Source organism: Bombus impatiens, unplaced genomic scaffold (assembly GCF_000188095.3).
Source record: "Bombus impatiens unplaced genomic scaffold, BIMP_2.2 scf_0259, whole genome shotgun sequence".
Taxonomy (NCBI): domain Eukaryota; kingdom Metazoa; phylum Arthropoda; class Insecta; order Hymenoptera; family Apidae; genus Bombus; species Bombus impatiens.
Genome location: NT_176678.1, coordinates 621,951 through 643,951, shown reverse-complemented (window position 1 = coordinate 643,951; position 22,001 = coordinate 621,951). Strand labels below are relative to the sequence as shown.

The 22,001-nt window shown below is 43.9% G+C and overlaps 1 protein-coding gene across 1 annotated transcript in view; it reads right to left on the bottom strand.

Moving 5' to 3' along the window:
* Positions 1–6: 6 nt before the first annotated feature.
* The window catches only part of LOC100744294 (ataxin-10), a 78,516-nt gene continuing 56,521 nt past the window's right edge, over positions 7–22,001 (bottom strand). The window contains exon 7 of the transcript XR_001102202.3: positions 7–209. The gene's annotated coding sequence lies outside the window, so the exon portion shown is untranslated. The remainder of the gene's footprint in view (positions 210–22,001) is intronic.

The following is a 22,001-nucleotide window of genomic DNA, read 5'->3' as shown; positions in this document are numbered from 1 at the left end:
CGTGGCCGAAGACCTGATCGTTCGCCACGTGGGAACAGTTCCATCGGTGATGTCTGAACTGATGTCGGCATTCGCGAAGTCCAAGCTCCGCGCCCTCGCCCACCGCAGGCATCGCGTGCGGCGCTTTTCTGCACTGCTCCCGTTGACTCTTAGCCAGTCCGGGAATACGCCCGCAGACGGCCGCCCCAACCACCACTGCTCCGACCACCCTGCAATCAAACACGTTTCACCCTCTGTCAATGCATCCTCCGGTTAAATCGCTGAAAAACTATATCGTCAAATTAAATGCAAGATTTTAAGAAGTTTCTTGAAATTTGGAGAGTCCGCGATCAAACGCGTTTCGATTCTCTCCAAAGTGTCTTCCATCGATCGAACTGTTCGAAATAGCGATCGATTCGATAATTAAAAAGTAAAGAAGAGCGTGTTAAATATTGCGATTCGTTGAGCACTTTCTTCGGACCACCCTGCTACCAAATACGTTCCACCCCTTTTTAACGTATCTTCTAATCGAACCGCAAAAACCTATTTCGATCAACCGTTTAATGGATTCGCGACGATATTTTATCGCATCGGAATCGTTCTTTCTAATTAACACGGCACGGTTCGAAAAATTAATTCCTCGAATCCTAATTATCGAATGGGAAATTAAAATGGTTATTTATTACTACGCACATGTGTAGAACGTTGTATAAATTCCTCGTGTGTTAAATTATCATTCAGCCATCGAACCATTATTAACGAGTCTTTGTAGGAATTTCGTTAGGACGCGAGTCTATTCGCAGCGGAACCAACGCCAACTACTTATAAGCGTTGACAAACATTCGTCTTGTTCCAAGACTCGTTGTCTTACCGATAAATCGTTCGCGCGTTCTTTCAAACGTAATTTAATATATCTTCTCGAAACGAATAATAAATAAAAACGAATAACCCGCCTTAAAAAATCGCGACGAAGAATTTATAAACTTTTCGTTCGAAATACTTCGGCGAATGAATTTCTGAAAAATTATATCCATGGCTGTCTTCGAATTACCGTCGATTCCGAACGAATTCGTGTACCGTTTAACGCGACAACGACATTGAGAGATCCAGAAACGATGACCGGTAGTGGGCCCACCAGATCGTACGACGAATTAAATCTCGATAAATTTGAACGTGTGAAAGTACGGAACGAGCGTGTCGACGAGAAATGAACAGCGTGGCCGATCCAACCGATCCGTTCATTAGCATTTTAAGCTCTCTCGTTGTCGTCGTGGTCGTGGTCGTCGCGTTGCTTCGTTCGTTTCCGATGATATACGGTACATTTGATTCTGCGTATGACGAAGGCGATATTAAAATTAACGACATTACGACTTTTTTAAATGCCACGAGTCCTTTTGCACGAGCCTTCTTCTCGTTCCTTTCCCCATTCGGCTTTTCGTTGCAGTCGATTGCTAAAAACTCGCGGATTCTCGACGGTCACTGTATTGCATGATTCAACGTGACCGAAGAACTCTTCCTGGAAAACGTGCAATAAGGTTCGTGAAGTTTTTACCGAATCGTCCGTTTGATTGGCAGTTTTTGGATGCTCGATGAAACTTTTGGTAACGTCGGTAAGGAATCCTGCGTTTTATTTTCTTTCGGACGACAGCTTTTGCGACTAGAGCTTCCATAACCGTTCAGAAACAACCTGAAAACCAGCAAACCGCGCGCGTCCGCGATAAAAATCCTGATCGATCGAGTTACGTCGAGTTTTTTTTTTTTAAAGAAGTAGATTTTTTCGGTTTCTCGGTCTGAAACACAGCCGTCAGTCTCCCAAAACTACCTGACAGTCGTAATTTCCAGCTAGACGATCCACTTACGGCGGAACCGAATCTAATCTAATTTAATCGATCATCGAACCGAAATGCCCCGGCGAGCATTATATAATCCGTTGGTTGGCATCGAAAAAAGAAAATCTCATGCCCATCCGTCATTCCGGTCCTTATTTCGACATCTTCACGAGCAACCTGCGAGGCGCGGTTGATCACGGCATACTAAAAACGATTACCTGCCGACAAGCTGAAACGCGATACTCTCAACCTCCTACTGGTCCATTGCGTAATTTACATCCCATAAGTCAACGTTTTCGTGGCAGTGAACGCCGTTTCCAGACACCGTGGACACGCGCGAACCATTCCGCCGTGAATCCTTTTCCATCCAACGTCGTTACGAATTTACGTAACAGGCAACAACAGGAAACGTATAAATGGGTGAAACAGCACGGTTGAGATATTTATGGCCCCAAAGGGTTGCTGGGCTCGTTAATGTACCGTAATTTTGGAAATGATTTTTATCGGCATGTTGCCATATCGATGGTTTCATATTTAGGCTCGGAGCTTTGCGATTACGCGGTTCCGGTATTTCGATAACGTTTCTCGTTTAATTCGTTAAATATCACGGCGGTGCGATTTTTCCTTTTTTCGAAACACGAAGACGAGCGAGGAATATTTGATAAACGGAAAAACGTAACTTTTACTTCGGTAGCGATGGAAGCTACGAAAATTACCTACAAACGGAGAAGGTCACGGAACCATCCGATCAATCCGATATCGTTAAACCCCCTTTTTGCGTTCGCTGTGCGCTTCACGAGCGTTCGACCGTATCACGCGCTCAACGAAAGAAGGACGCGGCTACCCCGAGTCGTTTTCGAAACCCGGCTTCAAATTAGCCTTAAACACAGCCCTCACGGCAAGTGTTAAAACCAACCGCTCCCGACTATCCATCATCGCGATCGTTCGGCATCCGGCGACGGAAAAAAGAGCGCCGAATTCAAACAGCCCCGCGGCGTTGCGACTCATCGATCCACGCGAGGGGCGTAGATAAACCTGCTTCCATAAACAGTCATAAATAAATGTCGCGCGTTGCCTGTTGTCGTCTCGTTGTTTCGTCAAAGCACACAGTGGGCTTAAATTCGCCGTATAAGCGAAGCAACAGGCATCTATAATTCAAAATAGAGGGCACTAGCGGTAGATAGAAGCGGGTAATTGGGAAATGGCTGTTCACGCGCGAAAATAAACGCCGCGATCTCGACTTTCTCGACTTTCTCGACGTCGAAGCATTCGAAGTAATTTCGTTATTGCTCGTTCGCGTCTCCTCTCGCACCACAGAATCTTTGTTCGTGCTACGAATTTACGCCCACTGTGTATATGAACGTGCAAACAGCATGATTCGAGAAGGGGTAGTTTATCGACAGCGACATACACGAGAGAGGGCGAGAGAGAGAGAGAGAGAGAGAGAGATGATCGTTGGAGGGAGAGCGGCGGGCCCTCGACACCGTTCGTTCAGATGGAAAGAGAGGTTTCAGGGGCCAGGGGGTGGGCAGGTTGCATTTCTGAGAAGCATGAAATTGCGACGATTACGCCGTGTCCCCGGGGCGAGAGTTATTTGCATTGGAATGCATCGCGCCGCTCGGTGGCCGAAACTCACCACGTGGAACGATCTACAGGGTGTCCTGATGAACGTGAGAAGCTGCGATGGCCGCGTGCCGTGCGAAAGCGAGTCGGCGAGAGAGGTAGCCTCAGCGGCGTTCCGTTCTTTCTCTTCCCTGTACTTCTTTTTTCTATTCTCGCTGGCGAACGGTGAATACGAGTCGACGCTATGGGCGGCGAATCAACGACGCGCGTGTTTAATCGCGGACGCGCGTCCCGGTGAAGACGTTCCGCGTTAGGGGTACCGATGTCGAGGATCGTGGATACGTTTGGATCCACGTAGATGCGCAGGATGCTGTTGCTTCTCGGCTCGTTTTCTTGGTATTTCACGGTTCGTCGTGTTCACCGTTCGTGCCGCGGTAGTGGTTAACGTTGCGCGGGGACGTCAACTTGTCAAAACCGAGGGATTTAGTTTCTTTCGGTTTTTTTTTAGTTTTTAATAATCGCTGAGAATATGTAGAACGTTTGGGAAAAATTAACCTACGGTTTATTCGAGATCGATACGCAATTATGCGTTATAATTCGAAAATTACGATACTGCGTAGACGTAGAAATTTTGAAAGAACCACGCACTTGCTACCGTATTAAACGAATTAATTCGATAAAAATAATAAAAAATTCATAAAGTCGAAGCCGACGACGTCGCACGACGGTTCGATCGGAAACGATCGGATTAAATTTTGCAAGAGCACAAGGGCGTGAAAAGCAAGAGGAACTCGCTCGCGTAGTTTATTACACGTTCGTTACGTCATTTGTTATCTCTAATTAGAAACGCTTAACGTTGCAGGGCCTTTAGGGCATGTCTTCAACGAGAGAGTCATGCTGATACTAATTATTCATTCGTCTTAGCTGCGAACCGAGTAATTACCGTCTACTCTAATGTAATTACTCGAAAGCTCTTACGCTTCCATTTAAAATCACCTCGGCGTCATTAAATTTCTCGCTCGATGGGATTGCACACCGCGAACTCGTAAATATTCTCCCTAATTGCAATTTCAACGTTTTTTTTATCTTTCGATGGTTTTGTCTTTCTTTTCAAAGCGCGTCACGATCACGCAAATAGCGTTTGAGTCGAATTTGAATCGCTGTTTTTTAAATCCGTACAATCGAACTCGATATCGAACTCGTTACTTCGTTTTATAGTCCGAAATAAGAAGTTGTACGTTTTCTAATAGTTCACGTGGTACTAAATTTTCCTCGTTTCCTATAATTCATAACTGGAGAAAAAAACGAAACGCCGCTGAGATTTTTCTTTGCGCTTAACCGCCTTCGTTTTCTATTCCTGGTGAACTCCGATCGACACTCGCCAAATCTGGCAATACGTTCGAGCGACCGAGGCTTTTCCTACAACGAGAATCGCACGAGAGTTTCGTTATATCCTTTTGCGAAGGAGTATTCTGCTAGAACAGATGCGGTGACACAGATTTCGCATCTCGCGAGTTTGGTTCTCTTTCAGAGAATTTCGTGCCGCTGTACGACGCGCTTAGTATGCCGACCAGGCGACCGAGAACAACGGACCCGTGTGCGTGTGCTCGGCAGCGATACATACGTACCCATTAGCGTGTAATGTATAACATTACGCCCTGCTCATACGGAGGCTAATGGCGCGCTATTTGCAACAAGCATCCTCGCCATTGTGCACCTCGCCGATTTTCAAGATGCTCTTAGCACAGTTCCTTCTCTTCGATTCTATGACTATATACGTACGTTGGACTTGCCAATATATCTTTATAAAGGCCTAAAATATTTCAAAAGAACGAAGCAACTCCGCAAATTTCAAGCTAAAATACAGATTCCAACGGTAGCATCTTCGTCGTGCGAAAGCTGATCGTTACTAGACATCGAAATGTAATTCCTTTTGCGATCGATTCGCGAAAGCGAAACAGCGTAAATTCGGCTTAACGTTCTCGCATCATCCATACCAAAATCGACAGAACTTCGCTGGGAAATATTGGACGAGTCCAACGAACCTTCCAAGAACGCATAATCTCGAGCCTCTTTCCAGTCACAATAAGCACGTGCACCTCCGTTTCGATAAAACCAGTGCCATCGGTGATTCCTTATTACCCAGAACACGAGTATCGAGCTCGCAACTCATTATCACGGCTCGGCCGATGCACAGATACAAGGAGAAACGACGGGCAATCGTAATTCCAAGCGGCCAGCGAGCGAAACAGATTGTCCGGGAACGAGCAAAAGTCAGGGAAATCGATGGAAATGATCGGGCTCGCGCTACTTTACATAATGCTCTCTTCACAGGCTACCGTTAAAATGCCTTTCACGGTGTCGAGCGTATCCTCGAAAGTCCTCGCGCGAGCCAACGTCATTCGACGCCCCTTCTCGTCTCCGATCGATCATTATACGCAACTTTCCTCTCGATCCTCGCGCCAATAGCACCGCCCGCAGCGAGATCTTTTCCATCGACGTTTCGCGAGAGCAGCTGCTCTCCCAATAACGTTTATCATCGACGTTTCGAGAATCTCCGGTTTCCGTGGAAGTAGCGTTTTACGAACGCATTCTTCGCACTTTGTTTCTTGTTCTTCTTCTGCTGCTCCGATGCTTCGACGGTCACGCTCCGCTACTTCCGCTTCCCCGTATTTTCTCCGATCTTCGATCATTCGGTCCGGTTATCGCTCTTCCTTGCCTCGTTCCTTGTTATTACTTTTTAAGTTCCTTCAACGTCGTACGCTCTGGCTCTTTCACGCGTGTATACAATGACACCCATCGTCGATTATACACGTACGATACGCAACGTCTCTCGAAGATATTTATTACAGGACCGAAATCGTTATTATACTCGAGAAACTCGAGTTTCCCAGCAATTCACCGAGCAGGGTAAGAAACTGAATAATACGTTCCACTCGTTATCGCGCAACCCCATCGAAAAATCATCTCTTCCTTTAAATCCCTGTTTCACCTCTTCCTATTCCCCTCGCCTAGCAGTTCCACGATCGTAATACCTTCTTTCAATTAAATTCTTTCGCTAGTCAATCGACCGACCTTTTTTCCAATTAAAAGCGATCTCTATCTAATAACAGGGTTTCGTTTAACGAACGAATCACTTAAACCAGCCGTATCTAGTTAGTTAGACATTAACTTACGCTGTAAGAATAGCGATAGGGTACTGGCAGATAGCATTAAAAAGAAATACCCGCGGGTACGTGCCCCGCAGGTATATATCGTTTACGATACACACCATTGCCGTGGTTCGTTACTTCTTTTTAGCACATCGTAATTACATCGAGAGTTAAACCCCTATTAACCGGCTGCTTTGGCTGTGATTCGTTGTAATTTGTGATCGTAAAGCTCGGATCGGTCGATCTTAATATGATTTATATTTAAATCAGCTTTCCGTGGAATTCAATGGCCGAGGCAAAATGCAGCGGGCTAAACGCGTAAATAAGATAAGTGTAGGCTGGTGTGAACAGAAGAACTCCGGGGTGGCCTTCTTCGACTGTAAAACGCGCAACATGCGTCGTTGTTTGTTGCAATTATCGATGATTATTGTAATCTAGTAACCAATCTTTCGGAATTTGCATTTAGCACGAATGCTTCGGCTCGTTAACAATCCACGTCGTTTCTCGTGGCCATTTCACCATCAAATTTCCCAAGTTTCTATTTTCTCAGAAATATATAGTCATGATTGGAATAAGTAAACTACGGATATTTATGTAAATTCGTGTTCTTGTGGCGGTGTTCGAAGCGGAGTTTGCTCGTTTATCGAGTATTATAACGATTATCTTACGACTACTTAACGATATTTTCGCGTATTACGCGCATTTTGGACACTTTTGTACTTTCAAATTTCCCATAATCGTATAACAATTCGCAGCGATTATTCGTCGCACGTAAAATTACAAATTCTCCTGATACACCGTTTTCAATTGATCGAACATGCTTTTCTCGTTACCTCGATGGATAGCAAATATCGTAAACATTTGAAGAAAAAAAAAAAGGAAATAAAATGTACTAAATGTACGTTTCTACTTTTTAAAATAATCGATGTTGGCGCATTACAATTGATTTCTGAATTCCTCGTCATCGAGCTTTCAGTACATCGTTAATCTCGAGCCCTCGTCTCATGAAATTCCAAAGCGACGATCGATCCAGGGAATTTTTATGCGGCTTCCAGCAGAGGTTTCTTCTCTTTTTCTCCCTCCTCGTCTCCTTTTTTCTCTCTGCTTCTTTCGTTTTGATCTATGGAGCACGCGTCTTCGAACGGTCGCTAACTGGTACTCGTTAGAGTAATGGAATGATCTACGGGGAGCCATTTTTTTTCCACGAAATTATACAGTAGTCCTCGTTGGACGAGTCGCTCTTCGGCAAACCAAGTTTTTGCCGCGCTCTGTCTACGACTAGAAAATCGATTCTATTAACCGCACGGATGAAGGATCGTTCGATGGTCGGTGTAGATTGAGAGATTCTCGTCCAAATGAATGTTCTTCTATCGGCGTGTTATTACGTTGTAGGCATTAGCCGTCTATGAATAATTACGTTCTAAAGGTATTAGAAAATAATGGAATATAAAAATATTGAAACGTTTCGTCAATTTATTTTCTGTCGACGTTTTACGACGACGTTCTGCAACGAATTATTTGTACGTAGTAGGATTAGTTCGTGTGTTTTGGAATATCGTAAATACGAATATCGATATCGTTAAAAAATATAAAAATTCCAGCAATACTTTGTACGTTTACTTTCCATGTTTTCGAACATAATTCGTAATATCTTTTCCGAATAAACGAGCAAATATTTAAAACATCGGAAGACGCGAAGCGTGACTTTTTTTTTATTAATTTAAACGTTAATGGCAAAGTATCGGAAGTATCGAAAGTTACTGTAACGTACAAACATCTTCCGACTGATATATAACTCGGGAATTTCATAATGCAATGAAATTGCGCAATGGAATTAACTGAGAGATTATATTCGAGTTCTAGTTGATAGGATCAAACCGTAGAAAGATACAAATCGACGTTTTTTCAAGAGATCTCTCGTGTGCTTAATCCGCGTCACATCTATTTAGTACTTAAACGGGTGTCAGGAAATTGTCAAGGTTTTCAGATAGCGCGTTTTTCAAACGAAAATCACTGGCAGCTTCGCCATCGACAAGAGAATTCGTCGCGGTTGACGTAAATCCCTAGAGTGATGCATGATACTACTACCTGGACGTTAATGCTCGATATAATAAAATCTGATGTGTTATGAAGCGGTTCTTAGGCTTCGACGATTCAAAGATCCTCGAATATACCGGTCGACGATTTAGCCATTTAACTATATATCTTTATAAATTTGTATTATAAATAACAGATGCCAGTATTTTCATAAAAAATAGCGAATCGAAGAAATCGTGGAAAAGCTAAAGAACTTTATGAGAACGATATAAAATCAGGCGATTCGTTAATTAATTTGGGAATTAAACAGCAAAGGTGCGTTAGCTGTGCCATAGCAGTGTAGCGGATAAATGTAAATAAAACTAGGCAAAGCATTTGCTTAGAAGTTTCTCGCGACGTTAATTATGCGCGAAACGTCGCAATCATTTTCCAAATAGGCACAGCCTACACCCGGAAGTCTCGATTATTGACGATACAGCAGGCACTGCAGTCACCATCGCGTCACGGACTATTACTATAAAATCGCAGATTGCCGTCGTTAGCCAACTATGTATTCGCATGTACATCCTGCTCGCCAAAGGTTACCAGCTAACTGTTTGCATTAGGGTGCATTCTCATTATCCTGACTGTCTCCGTTATGTCGTGGTCTACGACGTTACACGCGCACGTTCGTCGAACGTTGTCCGATTTCGATATCTATCGGCCAAGTTGTCTGCCAAATTTTTCTAGAAATGCCCATGATGACGTAATTTTGATCTCTTCCTTTGAAAATTGCGCATCGTGCGAATCTTTGCTAAATTTTCATAATCCCAACGAGGAATAAGTACTTCCAGAATATCGTCGTTCTTCGCGGTGAAACAAGTTGTATTCCTTTTTTCAAATTATAGATCGTTTCAAATTTTCAAAGTAGAAAGAATCGAGGAAAAGATTGTTCTTTACTCGTTTCTTTCGCAAATTGCCGCAACGATAACGCGATCTTTGTTTCCGTTTCTGCGAATTTCGCGTGACACCAACTTTGACCAAAGCCGTAACTTTAATGGGAAAATATTTTTATCGAAATACGAAACATTATCGCTTTCTACTCATCGAAACGTAGAAAAATGATTTAACGTCGATGAACGCGACGATAGAAACGATTATATCGTAGAAATAAATTGTCGCTTCGAATCGTAATAATTCTGACGAAAGAATTCTCGACACCGCATTAATTTTCCCCAACGCTAATCTATTAGCTATTTACCGATGTTGCGTTTATGGAAATGGAATTTTCAGCGAAGCTTGTCGTTCGAGTCAAGTGACAGTATACAGCGTACGGAATCGTTGGAATAACACACGCGGAATCAGCTATGCTCGCTTCGCCAGTCTTCTTCGATGATATCTCGATAACGTTAGGCGATACTATAGGAATTCTTCTGCCATAGGTCTGAATGTTAGCCGATAACTGTACAAGTTTACCAGAAAGTATTTGCATGGTAACACGTGTAAACGCGACGGATTGAATCTCATTACGTCGATGATTCCTGGAGTTGTGTTTTCCGGCATCCGTTCTTTCGCGTTTTGCGAATGCTTCTAACTAGTTTCAGAAATAAATTTGACCAATTTTGAAAAAAAAAAAAAAAAAAACAAAGAGAATTTAGAATAGATCGATTGTAAAATTCTACTACAAAATTTACCGCGGAAGATAGAGATTTTTGTTTCATTGATTTTATAGCAGATTTTATGTATAATATTTTTATTTGTCTGAAAATACAGTATATATATATATGTATAAATCTATCGTAAAATCCAAGAAAATTAAATCGTAAATTTTTTGGAACGAAACTAAAATGAAATTTTCATAAATTTAATCTGTGACGGCAATTTATAAAATTATTTTCTTATACACATAGTCTTTTTTCTTTCGTTATCTCGTTAGTAACGCTTCAAAGAATATTTGAAATCAACAAAAATGTCGATATGGATTAAAAATTACCTACTCGTTTTAGAATCGATGTACCAAAAGCAGCGACGGCGATTATTACCCAACAATCTTCTACTCCGAATTGTACAATCGATTATCAGTGTGCACACTCGTCGCTCGACTTCTCGATCATTCGATAACTTCAAATACCGTCGTCAAATTTCTCCACAGAATACTCCAATTTGTACGTGGGAATTATGGAAATAATGCGCCGCAGAAAGCGAAACGTCTATGATTAGCGATTTTCTCGTGCAATCCTATAACAGTATCTACTAATATCGGTCGATATTAGACGCTACTTAAGATAAAAGCTCCAGATAAAAACTCTTTGAATTTCGTTATCCAATCTGACTAAACAGCAGCCGAGTTGTACGTACAGTTACTCGCAAAAGTTCTTCGACAGTAAGAAAATTTGATTATGTGGTCACGTGCACTACCATTCGTAAGTACATATCTCGAGATTCTAGCCGATTTGTAGCAACGATACGCGAATATTAGTAAAGAGTATAAACGTATCGCAGCATCCGATTTATATTCTAAAAGCTATTTACAGACTACTCCGACGACAAATCATTTTTCCAGAATGTTTTGTTATAAATTTCGTCGAGAAATTGTACCGTAACTGGCTTCGATCTTGCACAATCGGAACAATTCAACGCAATCTCGACCAGCTTGTATCGCAATGTTATGTATAAAAATATATCAAGCCGACAGGGACGTGCGATTTTGTAAGCGCAATAAATGGCATTTCGGCAAAACAACGTCGATCAAATTTGTTCGCGATTGATTCGGTTATATCAGCGCAATGAAATTTTGTCACGGAAAACACGCGAAGAATGCTTTTGGGAGCAACTGTATGTTGCTCGCAAGGATCTCCGTGTTTCTGAAACGTTCTCCATCGTACGTGCACTCAACAAGTAGAAAGATCGAGAAACCAGTAGCAACTCTGTTAATTATACCATTCGATACGAGTACGCCAATGATTCAATGACTAGATACGATCTTGCTTAGCGAGCTAGCTAACAGTATATAAGTAATGGCACTCGTGTTGATCGTCGTCGTGTCGTTTCGCTCATTTTTCCCTGTTTAATGAAACGTTTCGCGAGAGCTCGCGTAACGGAATGGCTGAAAATGGGAATATCGAATTCCAGGTAATTGCCGGGCACGTAGAAAAAAGTTTTGCGACACGTGCTCGTACTCGTGCTTTGGCCAGAGACAGAGGCGGAAAAAATGCCCGACTAATAGAAAGAATCCAAGTTTCGTGTCCGAGCGCAGTCGTGTAGCCGGATAGGGTAACGAGATTCGAGCGTAAGAGAATCACGGAAATTGACTGTCGACCATGCGTGTTCCTCTTGGGAAACCGTGTTACTTTCCTGTCCTCTCTGTTCTATCAACGACGAAACAAGGCAAACATCGATTATTTCGTTTCTATCGAAAAACCTCTCTTCTTAATTAAATTAATTGAAAAATAAATCGGGCCAGTGGGCAAATAAACGAGATGGAAGATTAACGTATAAAACAATCGATAAACTTACAGGTAAAGGATCGAATTGAAGTTAGGGTGTGAGACGTTTACTACTGGATCGTCGTGCTTGGACGCTTTCGGTTGCCGTACAGCGTCGTTGGAGAAACAACGACGTTAATTAGTCTCGAAAGTAGCTGGAATTCGACGCAAGTGGCAAAATTATTTATAAAATTATACGTCCGATCGGGGAAAATTGCTATTTCGAAATACGTGGGACGCGAGCCGCGGAACGCTAAGGCGAAAGAGAACAATGAGAAAAACGCGTTGGAAACTGCGCGTTACCGTTTCCACGGGCAAAGCGTTTCGTCATCGTCGCCGGCGAGCGAACCGGTTGCCGTTCTAACAACGAAGCTATGCATCATCCCCTTATCTAGTTCGCAGATTCACGACTCGCGATCTCGACTTCGAGATACGTAGCCGAGAGCCTTCTGCTCGGGCAGAGTCGACGCACGTGTGCGTTCGCGCGTATGCAGACGGCGAGGAAATCGTGCGAGCATTCGCTGTGCCACCGAGCGTTTTAATGATATTCAGGAGGATCCATTTTTCTGTCACCGGGTGTCGCTTAAGTGGCCGGATAAGGAATCATTAAGCATCGGCGCACACGACCATTAGATCGTTACACGGTTCCTACGATTGATTTATCGTGCCTGCTGTCCTTTTTTGCCCATCCTAGAGGAATTTAACCGAGGAGATCGTCGATGACCGTGAGGCTTAAAGAGAGATACACAGGAAAAAATATACGATGGAAAATGATCGAAATCCCGAAAAATGTATCGTAAATCTAGGAAACTGATCCGAAAATTTCTCCTCGTTATTATTTATCGTAATTCTTGGCTTCCCGTTTAGGACGGCTTCCGGCTTCTACTTACATTCCAAACATTTATCTTGTTAATTACTTGGCTCTGTGCGTTTTATCGCTACCTTACGTCCCGATTACAGAAGGTTTACTACGCCTTACACGTATTTATAGAGCATACCATTACCTACTATTCGACCATTTATCTTCGAAACTCCGACTTATATACGCATCTTTCTCGTACGCTGTACGCTTAACAGATTAAGTGCTTTATATAAAAGAGGGAACAGGGAACTTGCGCGTTCCTAACGGACGTCTAGAGAGCAAGAAAAATCTTGACCACGCGCAACCGTGTCCGTATAAGCACCTGTTGCTTCAATTACGTCACCACTCCATCGCGAGTCGTTGGTAAGTCCGCTGGAACGAAAACGTTCGCGCGAGAGATTCATTGTTGCAGGTACGAGCGACGTAAAAGTGCGCAGCCACCGAGAGATATACAATGTACAGGTGTAGCGGGCATTAACTGGTGCGCAGGTATTCAGACTATCCGGCCGTGACGCCGTCGGTAAATTTACTGTCCCCGAGAGGTTCTTATCTCGCGTTACTTTATTGCCGCTTATCGTCGCGGTCGATTTCGTTCCTCGAGCATCGTTCACCGTGTTCTCCTTTCCAAACCACCGTGCTTTCTTATATGGATCCTCTCCGATGGTTCCTGTCAAGGACGTCTCAGTACTTTGCCATACCTCGCGCCATTTTATACCTCTTCGAGCGAATTCTTGGACGGTTTAAGAACGGTTTTAAAATTTTGCGCATCACCAGAGATTCGGAGAAAAGAATCTAGGTTCTATGTTTAGGAAAATTTGGGAATGTAAAAACATTGGAAAATCGGTTGATCCGAGAATTACCGGAGTAATTTTATAATTTTCCAATGGCATACGTTTCGATCTCTCGTAATACTTGCAACCAACGAGCAATCGTTTTCCTCTTCGTGTATTTTCTATAATAATATAGCGCTTCTGGCTGCAACGTTGCAACGAGTAGTGGAACTAAGAGAAAACGGAACCTTTAATAACGCGATAATTACCGGCAACGACGACAGGATGTTATACCCTCTCAGAGAAAAGTAGAAGGAATCGAAAGCATTAGAGAAGCACCGGGTATTTTTGTCTAGTCTTAATCTACTTGGACGTTAACCCTTGCCCGTGATCGCCCATTAAGCCTCGCGACGATTAGATTGTTCGAAAGCCAAGCGTCGAACGGAAGAAAGGAATGCATCTTCGGTGTTTCACGCGATACGCGCTTTGACGCTTCAATGAGAAAACATACACCTACTCGTACTGACAAACGTAAAGACGTAATAACAAAAATATACGAAACACGCAAATTAGACCTCGTTATCCAGCTTGTCATCGATCGACGATACTCTTTGGATAATGCTAATTTTAATTAGAATGTCAGGGAATCGAGTATTTCGTTCGTCGACGAAATGTCGTTCGATGATATCGGATTATAATACGAAGCGGGAATAAAAGGCCGTTCGTCATTGAAAGCCCAGCGAGTCTTTACGAAAACTCCTTTGGAGAAATGAAACTCATACTTAAACGCATCGAACGATGTTTCTACTCTTCGTGTTTATCCTCGTTGAAGATCTTCGAGACAGTTTCTCGTAACATTTCGCCTCGCTCTTTGAGCTTGCCCGTCGTTCCAGAAGATTTTTAACTCGACAGCCCGTGGCGAATGGGTTTCTGGCACTCGATACACCGTGACTAATCGAGGAAGGTGTCCATGGAAGTTCTTGGGATAGGTCTCGACCGGTGACTCGCGGCGTTTTCTGCCGCACAACGTTCCCTACTATGCGATTATATTCAAAACTGCTTTCGTTTTGGTTACGCTGGATCCTCCGGCATTCGATACGCCCATTTTCGTACAAGGCTCGGGATTAGCCCTTTAACGCTCGAGTTCGTGTCTCGCACAGCTACGACCGAGTGATTCGAAATACGCATGCCCGTTTCATGCGCTCTTACCAGCGACTCAGTTCGCCGATTGCATCGAAAAGAACGTAAACGTTAAAGCGGTTGCAACGTGTCTCGAACACGAAGGTATCTATCCAGTTAGCGGACCAAATCGATCTCGGCCCCGTCGCCGGAGTCGATCCTCGACCTGTTTCGATTAGATCGGCCGAGTCATCGGCGATTCATCGATAATCGATCCCGACAGTGGGCCCATTTATTTCATCTCGCGACAATGACGCGATGGTTCCTTTCGATCTACTTAAACGTACGTTGTAATCTTTTTTTCTTCTCGTGTTCTCTCATTGTTCCTACGACGCATCCCTACGTCTCTTATTACCATACCTTTGGACAACTTCGCCTATAAACTCGATCCACTCGCTTACGAAACAAAGGGACAGATCTCTCCGTCATCCGCCGTAACATTATCTACCGAGCAAATTGCTAGATCCTAATCTCGAATCAAATCGTTCCAAACTCCATACCTCCACGCTGTACCTTCGAGCGATCTAAACCGATCCAGGCTGCGATACATTCGTCCGCGAGATCGGACGAATATCTTCGTTCCTAACCACCGTATCTGTAACTAATTTCGCGTTTAAACCCGATTCGTGTCGCAGTCGCGCGGCACGCTCGTCCGCGAAACAAATTTCGGACAAATCTTCGCAACATCGCACGGTATCCGAAGAAAAGGCGATAAAACGGGCCCGAACGAATTCGTATCGGCGATGAAACGGTGCGCAGGAGGAGGCGCGAGGGCCGCGATACGTGAAAGCCACGGGGATTCGATAAACCTCGCCGTAAATACGGGAATTAGATAGGAAGCGATACAGTTTGCGCGCGTGCAAGGTACCTGCGAGCTATCCGCTGAATAACGCGGCTCGGTGGGAACAGGTCGGCCCACGTGTCACACGCACGCACCGGACCACTTAGTAAGTCCTTAATCCTTATCTATGCGTATCGCACATATGCAATGCAAAGTGGACACGCATATTGACCGCGCGAGAGAGGGATCAGTCGACTTATCGGCGGAGATAAATGCGACTTTGCGTGGAGGCCGCTGCTCGAAAAAGCACGTGCTTGCGACACAACGTTTCGTTCCTTGTTCCGTCTCTGTACCCTTACGGACAACTCTTCCCTTCTCGCGAGTCCCGTTTAATTTCTCTCAGCGAGATCGGACGCGTGGGCGTTCGCCATCGTCGTGTGCGATCGCTGGGTTACCGGGACGATAAGCTAGACTTATCGCGTACGGTGGGTGTCGAAGCGACCGGCCCGATCCAAACGATTTTGGTGGCGTTTCCGACGATCCACTCGCGGTAACTCTCTTTCTCCTTGTTTTAATTAAACGTTTCTTTTAGCATCGAAGTTTGCGTTTCGCTCGCGTTCCCACTACAGGTGCCACTGTCGCGTAATCGCGTCCCACTCGTTACACGACGTTAATAACTATCGTTCGTTTACGGCGATAATCAGGCTGCGGATTTTTATCCGAATTCTTACGTTTACGAACGTAATTAAAGAAACGCGCAGATACTTTTGCAACGCTCAATTTCAACGCAAGCGTTCCGCGATTAGACATCTTCGCGAAGGAGAAGTTGGATGGATCGACGAAATTTATTCGATACTCGTTCAGTAAATTCTAATTAAAAAGACGCGTATCAGATCGTAATTGCGGATTCTATCGATGCAACGAAGAAACACCGTTCGAAGTATGGGGTAGAGTCCTTTCGTCAACGCGATTCTGCTGACGCGTAATACTTGCGCGGCTATGAGGTGTGAATATACAAGGTGGCATTTTCAATTTAAATACTATACGATATCTGTTAGAAGTTAGAAGCAGAGGAACACCTATTTTAAGATACATAGACGGCGAATAATGCGTTTTCGAATATACGATAAACTATGCGTATTAAATTGTGTGATACTTTTTAGGATTTACGCCTTTTTGGCTTACGTTCGAAACGATGCTTCTACCCAATATGCAAACGAGTAGGACACGTTCGGTTAAGAATTTCTCACTAACAACGCGGTGTCCAAGTCGCAATTAGTCGCAGCGCGTGAATATCCTACAGAGTGGCCATACACCGATGTAAAATTAGCACCTTGTACCGCCATAAAGACACCATGGTCGCGTGTTTGCGAACAACAGGCAAAAATCGGATTAATCATCGACGAGTCGATGTTGGAGAAACGCGTTGCAGGTCGTAAAATGCGAGGAAAAAAAAGGAGAGACGTATTTTATCGTGTATCGTGGTAACAGGAACTTTCCAGGCCTCCCTCGTTCTTTGGTGCATCCGCCATCAGCAGGTTAATTTAATTCGTATTCAATGCTAATGGAAGGTGAACTGCTCGTGATTCTTCGTACGTGTCAGCCTACCTACGCGATTCTCTTGCTCTCCTGTCTGTCAAGACGCTCTAGTCTTTGGAACTTACGTCCACTTACGAGGGTGGAAAGAATCGGCTTTCTTCATTTGCATACGTAAGTTGGAAAAACTTGGACCGCGCAAGTTATTAAGATTATTTATCTGTATTTTTTAAACGTTCAGCGTCCACTCGTTGCGCGCAAATCTTTTTACGTTAAACGTTCCTCCGTACGCTATTTTTATCTCGAGCAGAACTGCTTTTTATCGCCACTAATAATCGATAAAAAAAGATTCTTTCGACAGTTCAGAAACCGAGTCTTGGCATATTTCTCTGCAATATCGTTAACGTTAACGATAAGATTTATGGTATGGAAAATGGAATTTTTCAATTTCTGACAAAGTCGTGACAAAATCTGGGTTATTTTATAAAACGCATAATTAGAAAGAAAAACGAGAAAGGGAAAAAGGGTAAAACATATTTCGTTACGAAAACCCAATATATTAAACGAAAACGTTTCAACGTTTTCCTAAAATTCGTTCGAGAAACTGAATGTTTCTGGACAGGGTCGGGTTATTTATGCCAACGACCGATCTCGTCGAGGTAGAGCCGCGGAATGAGAGAAACTTGTCGAACGTCCGCGTTACGATCTTGGACAAATTTTGACCACGAGCAGCCGAGTTATTACCGGGCAAGAACGGTTCGTAACGTGTCCACCGAAGGGACCGAGCATTTCCAGCCCGTCCGGTGCTAATTAAAAGGATCCAACGGCCACCTCGAGCCCAGTCAGATAAGATCGGCGTTGACGCGCCGGAAACGAAAGCTCGGCCGAAAACGTTTCGCTCGCTTTCTCGCCACCAGATGACATATTTTGCACCGGCTGCGTTTCCTCCGCGATTCCTCCTCCAGCTTGTCACCGTCTCGAATAGTCTGTCAGTCACGAGAGGCTACAGAGGTTGCGAGTTACGGTGGGTGTCGAAGAATGGAAGAAAAATGAGTCTGATCGCTGAAATATCGAATGTTTCGTTCCGTATGGCGTGAAAAGGCCGATGATTTAAAAGCGTTTCTTTCGACGAAGAAGCGTAGGCTTGGACGGATACGTTTCGTCTCGTAATTTTGTTAGTCGGTCGATGTCTTTCGTATTGTAGCGTTCTCAATGCATCGGAGGACACTCGCTCCCAGCATTGCGATCCGTCGATCTGGCGACTATCGATCTGTTCGACTCGACGATATCGTTTCTTCTACCGATCGACGTAAAAGCGTCGTTACAGAAAATACGTACGTCTAAAGCGAGACCGTTGCTTGGAAACGAATATCTCCGAACTCCAAAACGTGCATTCATCCGAAAATTACATCGTCTTTGTAGATTTAATTATTCAAATAGCTGACACATCGCCAAGGAAATTACGAATCGGCCATCGAAAAGAACGGATTCGTAAAATCCAGCTCGGACGTCAACTTAAACCGGCCAGCAAAATAATTCAATGATTTTCTACAAAGTCCCCTCTAAACCATTTCTCAGAAAGGAATATCTTTATCTCTCCTTTGCTCCGAGATTAAAATTCAAACCTGTCGCAGAAAACAGACGCAGTGAAAGCAATAAAACACATCGGCGTAGTATGCGCGAGGAGCGTAGGACCAAAAGTCGAAGGAGGTGGAAAGCCGGGTGAACAGGTGAAGCTGACGTTCCACGAAGAAACTGTGGACCCGGTACATAACTGGTCCCAGAGAAAAGAAGCGGTTCGCATAAATTCGCGATATTATCTTGGTATCGCGAGGGGGTTATCCTTCATCCCGCATGGAACGCGGGCCACGGATTCCCACGCACGTAGACCTCGTCCAATTTCGAAATTTCGGGGTCGACCGGGTTAAATGTTAACACGGGAATTATGCTAATTTTTCGGCAGCGGCCGGTCATCGGGACATTCGTCATCCGCCGCAGGCCGCGGTTCTCTGCTCGCTTTCTGCGGTCGGCCACGATTATGCGAACGTACGAAGGTGGTCCACGCCGAACAGCGACGTATTTGAAAGTCTAATTCTACTTTTTCTTTGTATTTTCCCTTCCTCTCTGCCCCTCGTTCCTTCGCCGCTCTTTTTCTCTCGTCGTAGCTTTTTGCTCGCGAATCTCGTAGCACGATCCTCGTTGATCTTTCAGATTTCGTCCGATATACGCAATATCGCTACGGTCGAGTCTCCCATCGCAGCATCGATGGAAACATAAAGATATCCGGATAATAGAACTTTTATTCTGCCCTTACTCTACCAATCGCTCTCATTCGTACAATATTTTATTCGGTTAAACAGAGATAGAACAAATCATCCGCTTGTTCCAATATTTAAAGATCCCGCGTTTCATCGACTATCGAATTATTACAGTTCGATCGAAACGATGAAGTACTTTGACCGTACGATAGTTAGGAAATAAATAAAGAAAGAAACAGGAAATTAGGAAAGAAAGAAATTTTTCGTTTGCAACGGGCCGATAAATTTCACAATAATTCACTTTCCAGTATCGTAATCCTGCAGCAACTTACGTTTTATATACGACGTATTCTCAATCTGTATCGTTACAACGATAAAATACGTACGCAAGAAACTTTTGTCCAGTTTCTATGCGACACTCGTTCGTTTCATAAAAATTTATATATCAAGTTTTTATCTTTCCAACAAAGTCAAATATAGCGATTCTTCGTTACGCATAACTATATACTTGATACTACATGTTCTATACGTAAAACTATAGGGTTAATTAAGCGATATCGTCATAATCGTCGATTAAAATACGATGATACGCACGGAACCAAAATTTACGACCGGCATCGCTAAAACACGTTACGTAATACGTTTCACGATTAGTCACTACAAAAATATAGACTTCTCCGCGCGTCTCGAGTCGTCCAAAAATCAACCGAATCGAGTATAAATTACCCATAAAGCCAACCTTTAAAACTCATATATTACATCGCGTGACTAACTCGCACAAAACGCACAAAAAAGAGCTCGTTAATTCCTAAGAACCCACTCCGCCAGTTGCATAATTAGATGCATCGAACAAATGACATAATCGCCTGTTCTCGCGCACCCTTGCCATCCAATGCGACGTCGATAGTCGCGCAACATCGAGGCGAGGATTTAGTAAAGCGACTTTTTCTATTATTAACGCGAATCGTGAGGTCTGCCCACGCGTCTCCTAAATCCGATCGCTAATCAGAGGGGGAAGGTGAATCGGAGGCTGGAATAGAGAAATCTACAAAGGACGTACAACACTCCTACTCGCTCAGCGCGCAAGATGTCGCGAGCGTTCGCCGGAAATTCATAACTTAGCATCAACCGGGCGAAAGAGGGTTAATCGGCAAAAATATGAGACGAGCTTTGTCACGGTTGGACCAGCCAACGCGACGCGCCATAGCTGAAATATAATTTCGTGGATTAGCACGAGGAACGGGTTTGGAAATTTACGTCGGAAATCGCGCGGCCACAATAACGTCCGACACGCCCCCGGATCACGCTTCGGGCGAACTGTAAATTACGATACTTCGGAAAGTTGCTCCGGAGGTATTTAGAACATCTTCTTGGATCAGAGTCGCGTATTTCCATTGGTAATTAATAAATCCTGCATCTTTATGCATTTTTATAGGCAATTTCTTATCTTCTAAGCGATTCGTCGAATTTTAATTGGACGGCGAGTATAGATTTCTGAGAATTCTTTTTTGGCAGGTTTGTTTGATTTCGTAGGGTTTATCGGAGTTGGCGAAATCAAATTATCGAACAAATACGATACGATACGAATTTTCTGTATTTTTTTCGTTTCACTGGAATACATTTGTATCGCTTCTTTCAATGAACTTTGTAATTATAGAAATTGTTGCGAGCTACCTTTACCTTTACAAATTGCTGTCAATCGTCTTTTAGACGGTACGCTTTTATAAGCTCTCAAAGATCCGACCGGGAAAAGTAAGGTATTCGCGCGAGCCTCGTGAATCACCACCGACCGTTCTGCGAGACCCTCTCCAAAGACCCAGTGCCCCAGAGCGTCCGAAACTCAGCTGATCCGCGTTTTCTTCTGGGTCTCTATCTATACACCGCTTCGATAGGCCGGATCCAGCAAAGGTTGCCCGGTTTACGATAAATCGCGAGAGAATCACTTCCTTTCTCCGAGCATCGACTTTTTCCTCTCCGACCTCTTACGTTTCGTAGATCGAAGGAATTCGATTTTGCGATCTAAAGGTTAAACGTTAAAGTTATTACGTCCTGTGTCGCGGAGAAAAATATTGCGAGCGAATTTCAACGTATCAGCACCGAAAGACAAAGTTTCGAAAGCGTGTGCGAAAAGATAAAACACGAAACGTTGTCGAAATACGCGTCCTTTCGAAAAGGACGATAAGACTGCTTGGGAAATATTCTGCCAAGCGTTCTCTCCGAATCGAAGAAAGAACAAATTACGAACGAACAACGAATTAATAAAACTTCGACAACGGAGGAGAGAACGAGAGAAAAGTAGCGCAGAGAGGCGAAAGAAAGAGAACCGAAGAGACCTTGGAGCGTTGAAAAGGCTCTGCAAAGTGCGTGCTCCCCTCCCGGATGGGCGTTTCTTTATATCGGTCATAGGTGGGGGTGGGTGGGTGGATGGGTGGCATCGGGAGGAAGAGAGGGTACCGATTCAATTTATGCTCCGACAATGTGGCTTTGTCTCGCCAAATTATCATACATGAACCGACGTGCATAATCCTTGGTTGGCTTGCCGGGCATTATCATATCATAGACGCGCGTTTAAGTACCGGTTCCCCGGCTTC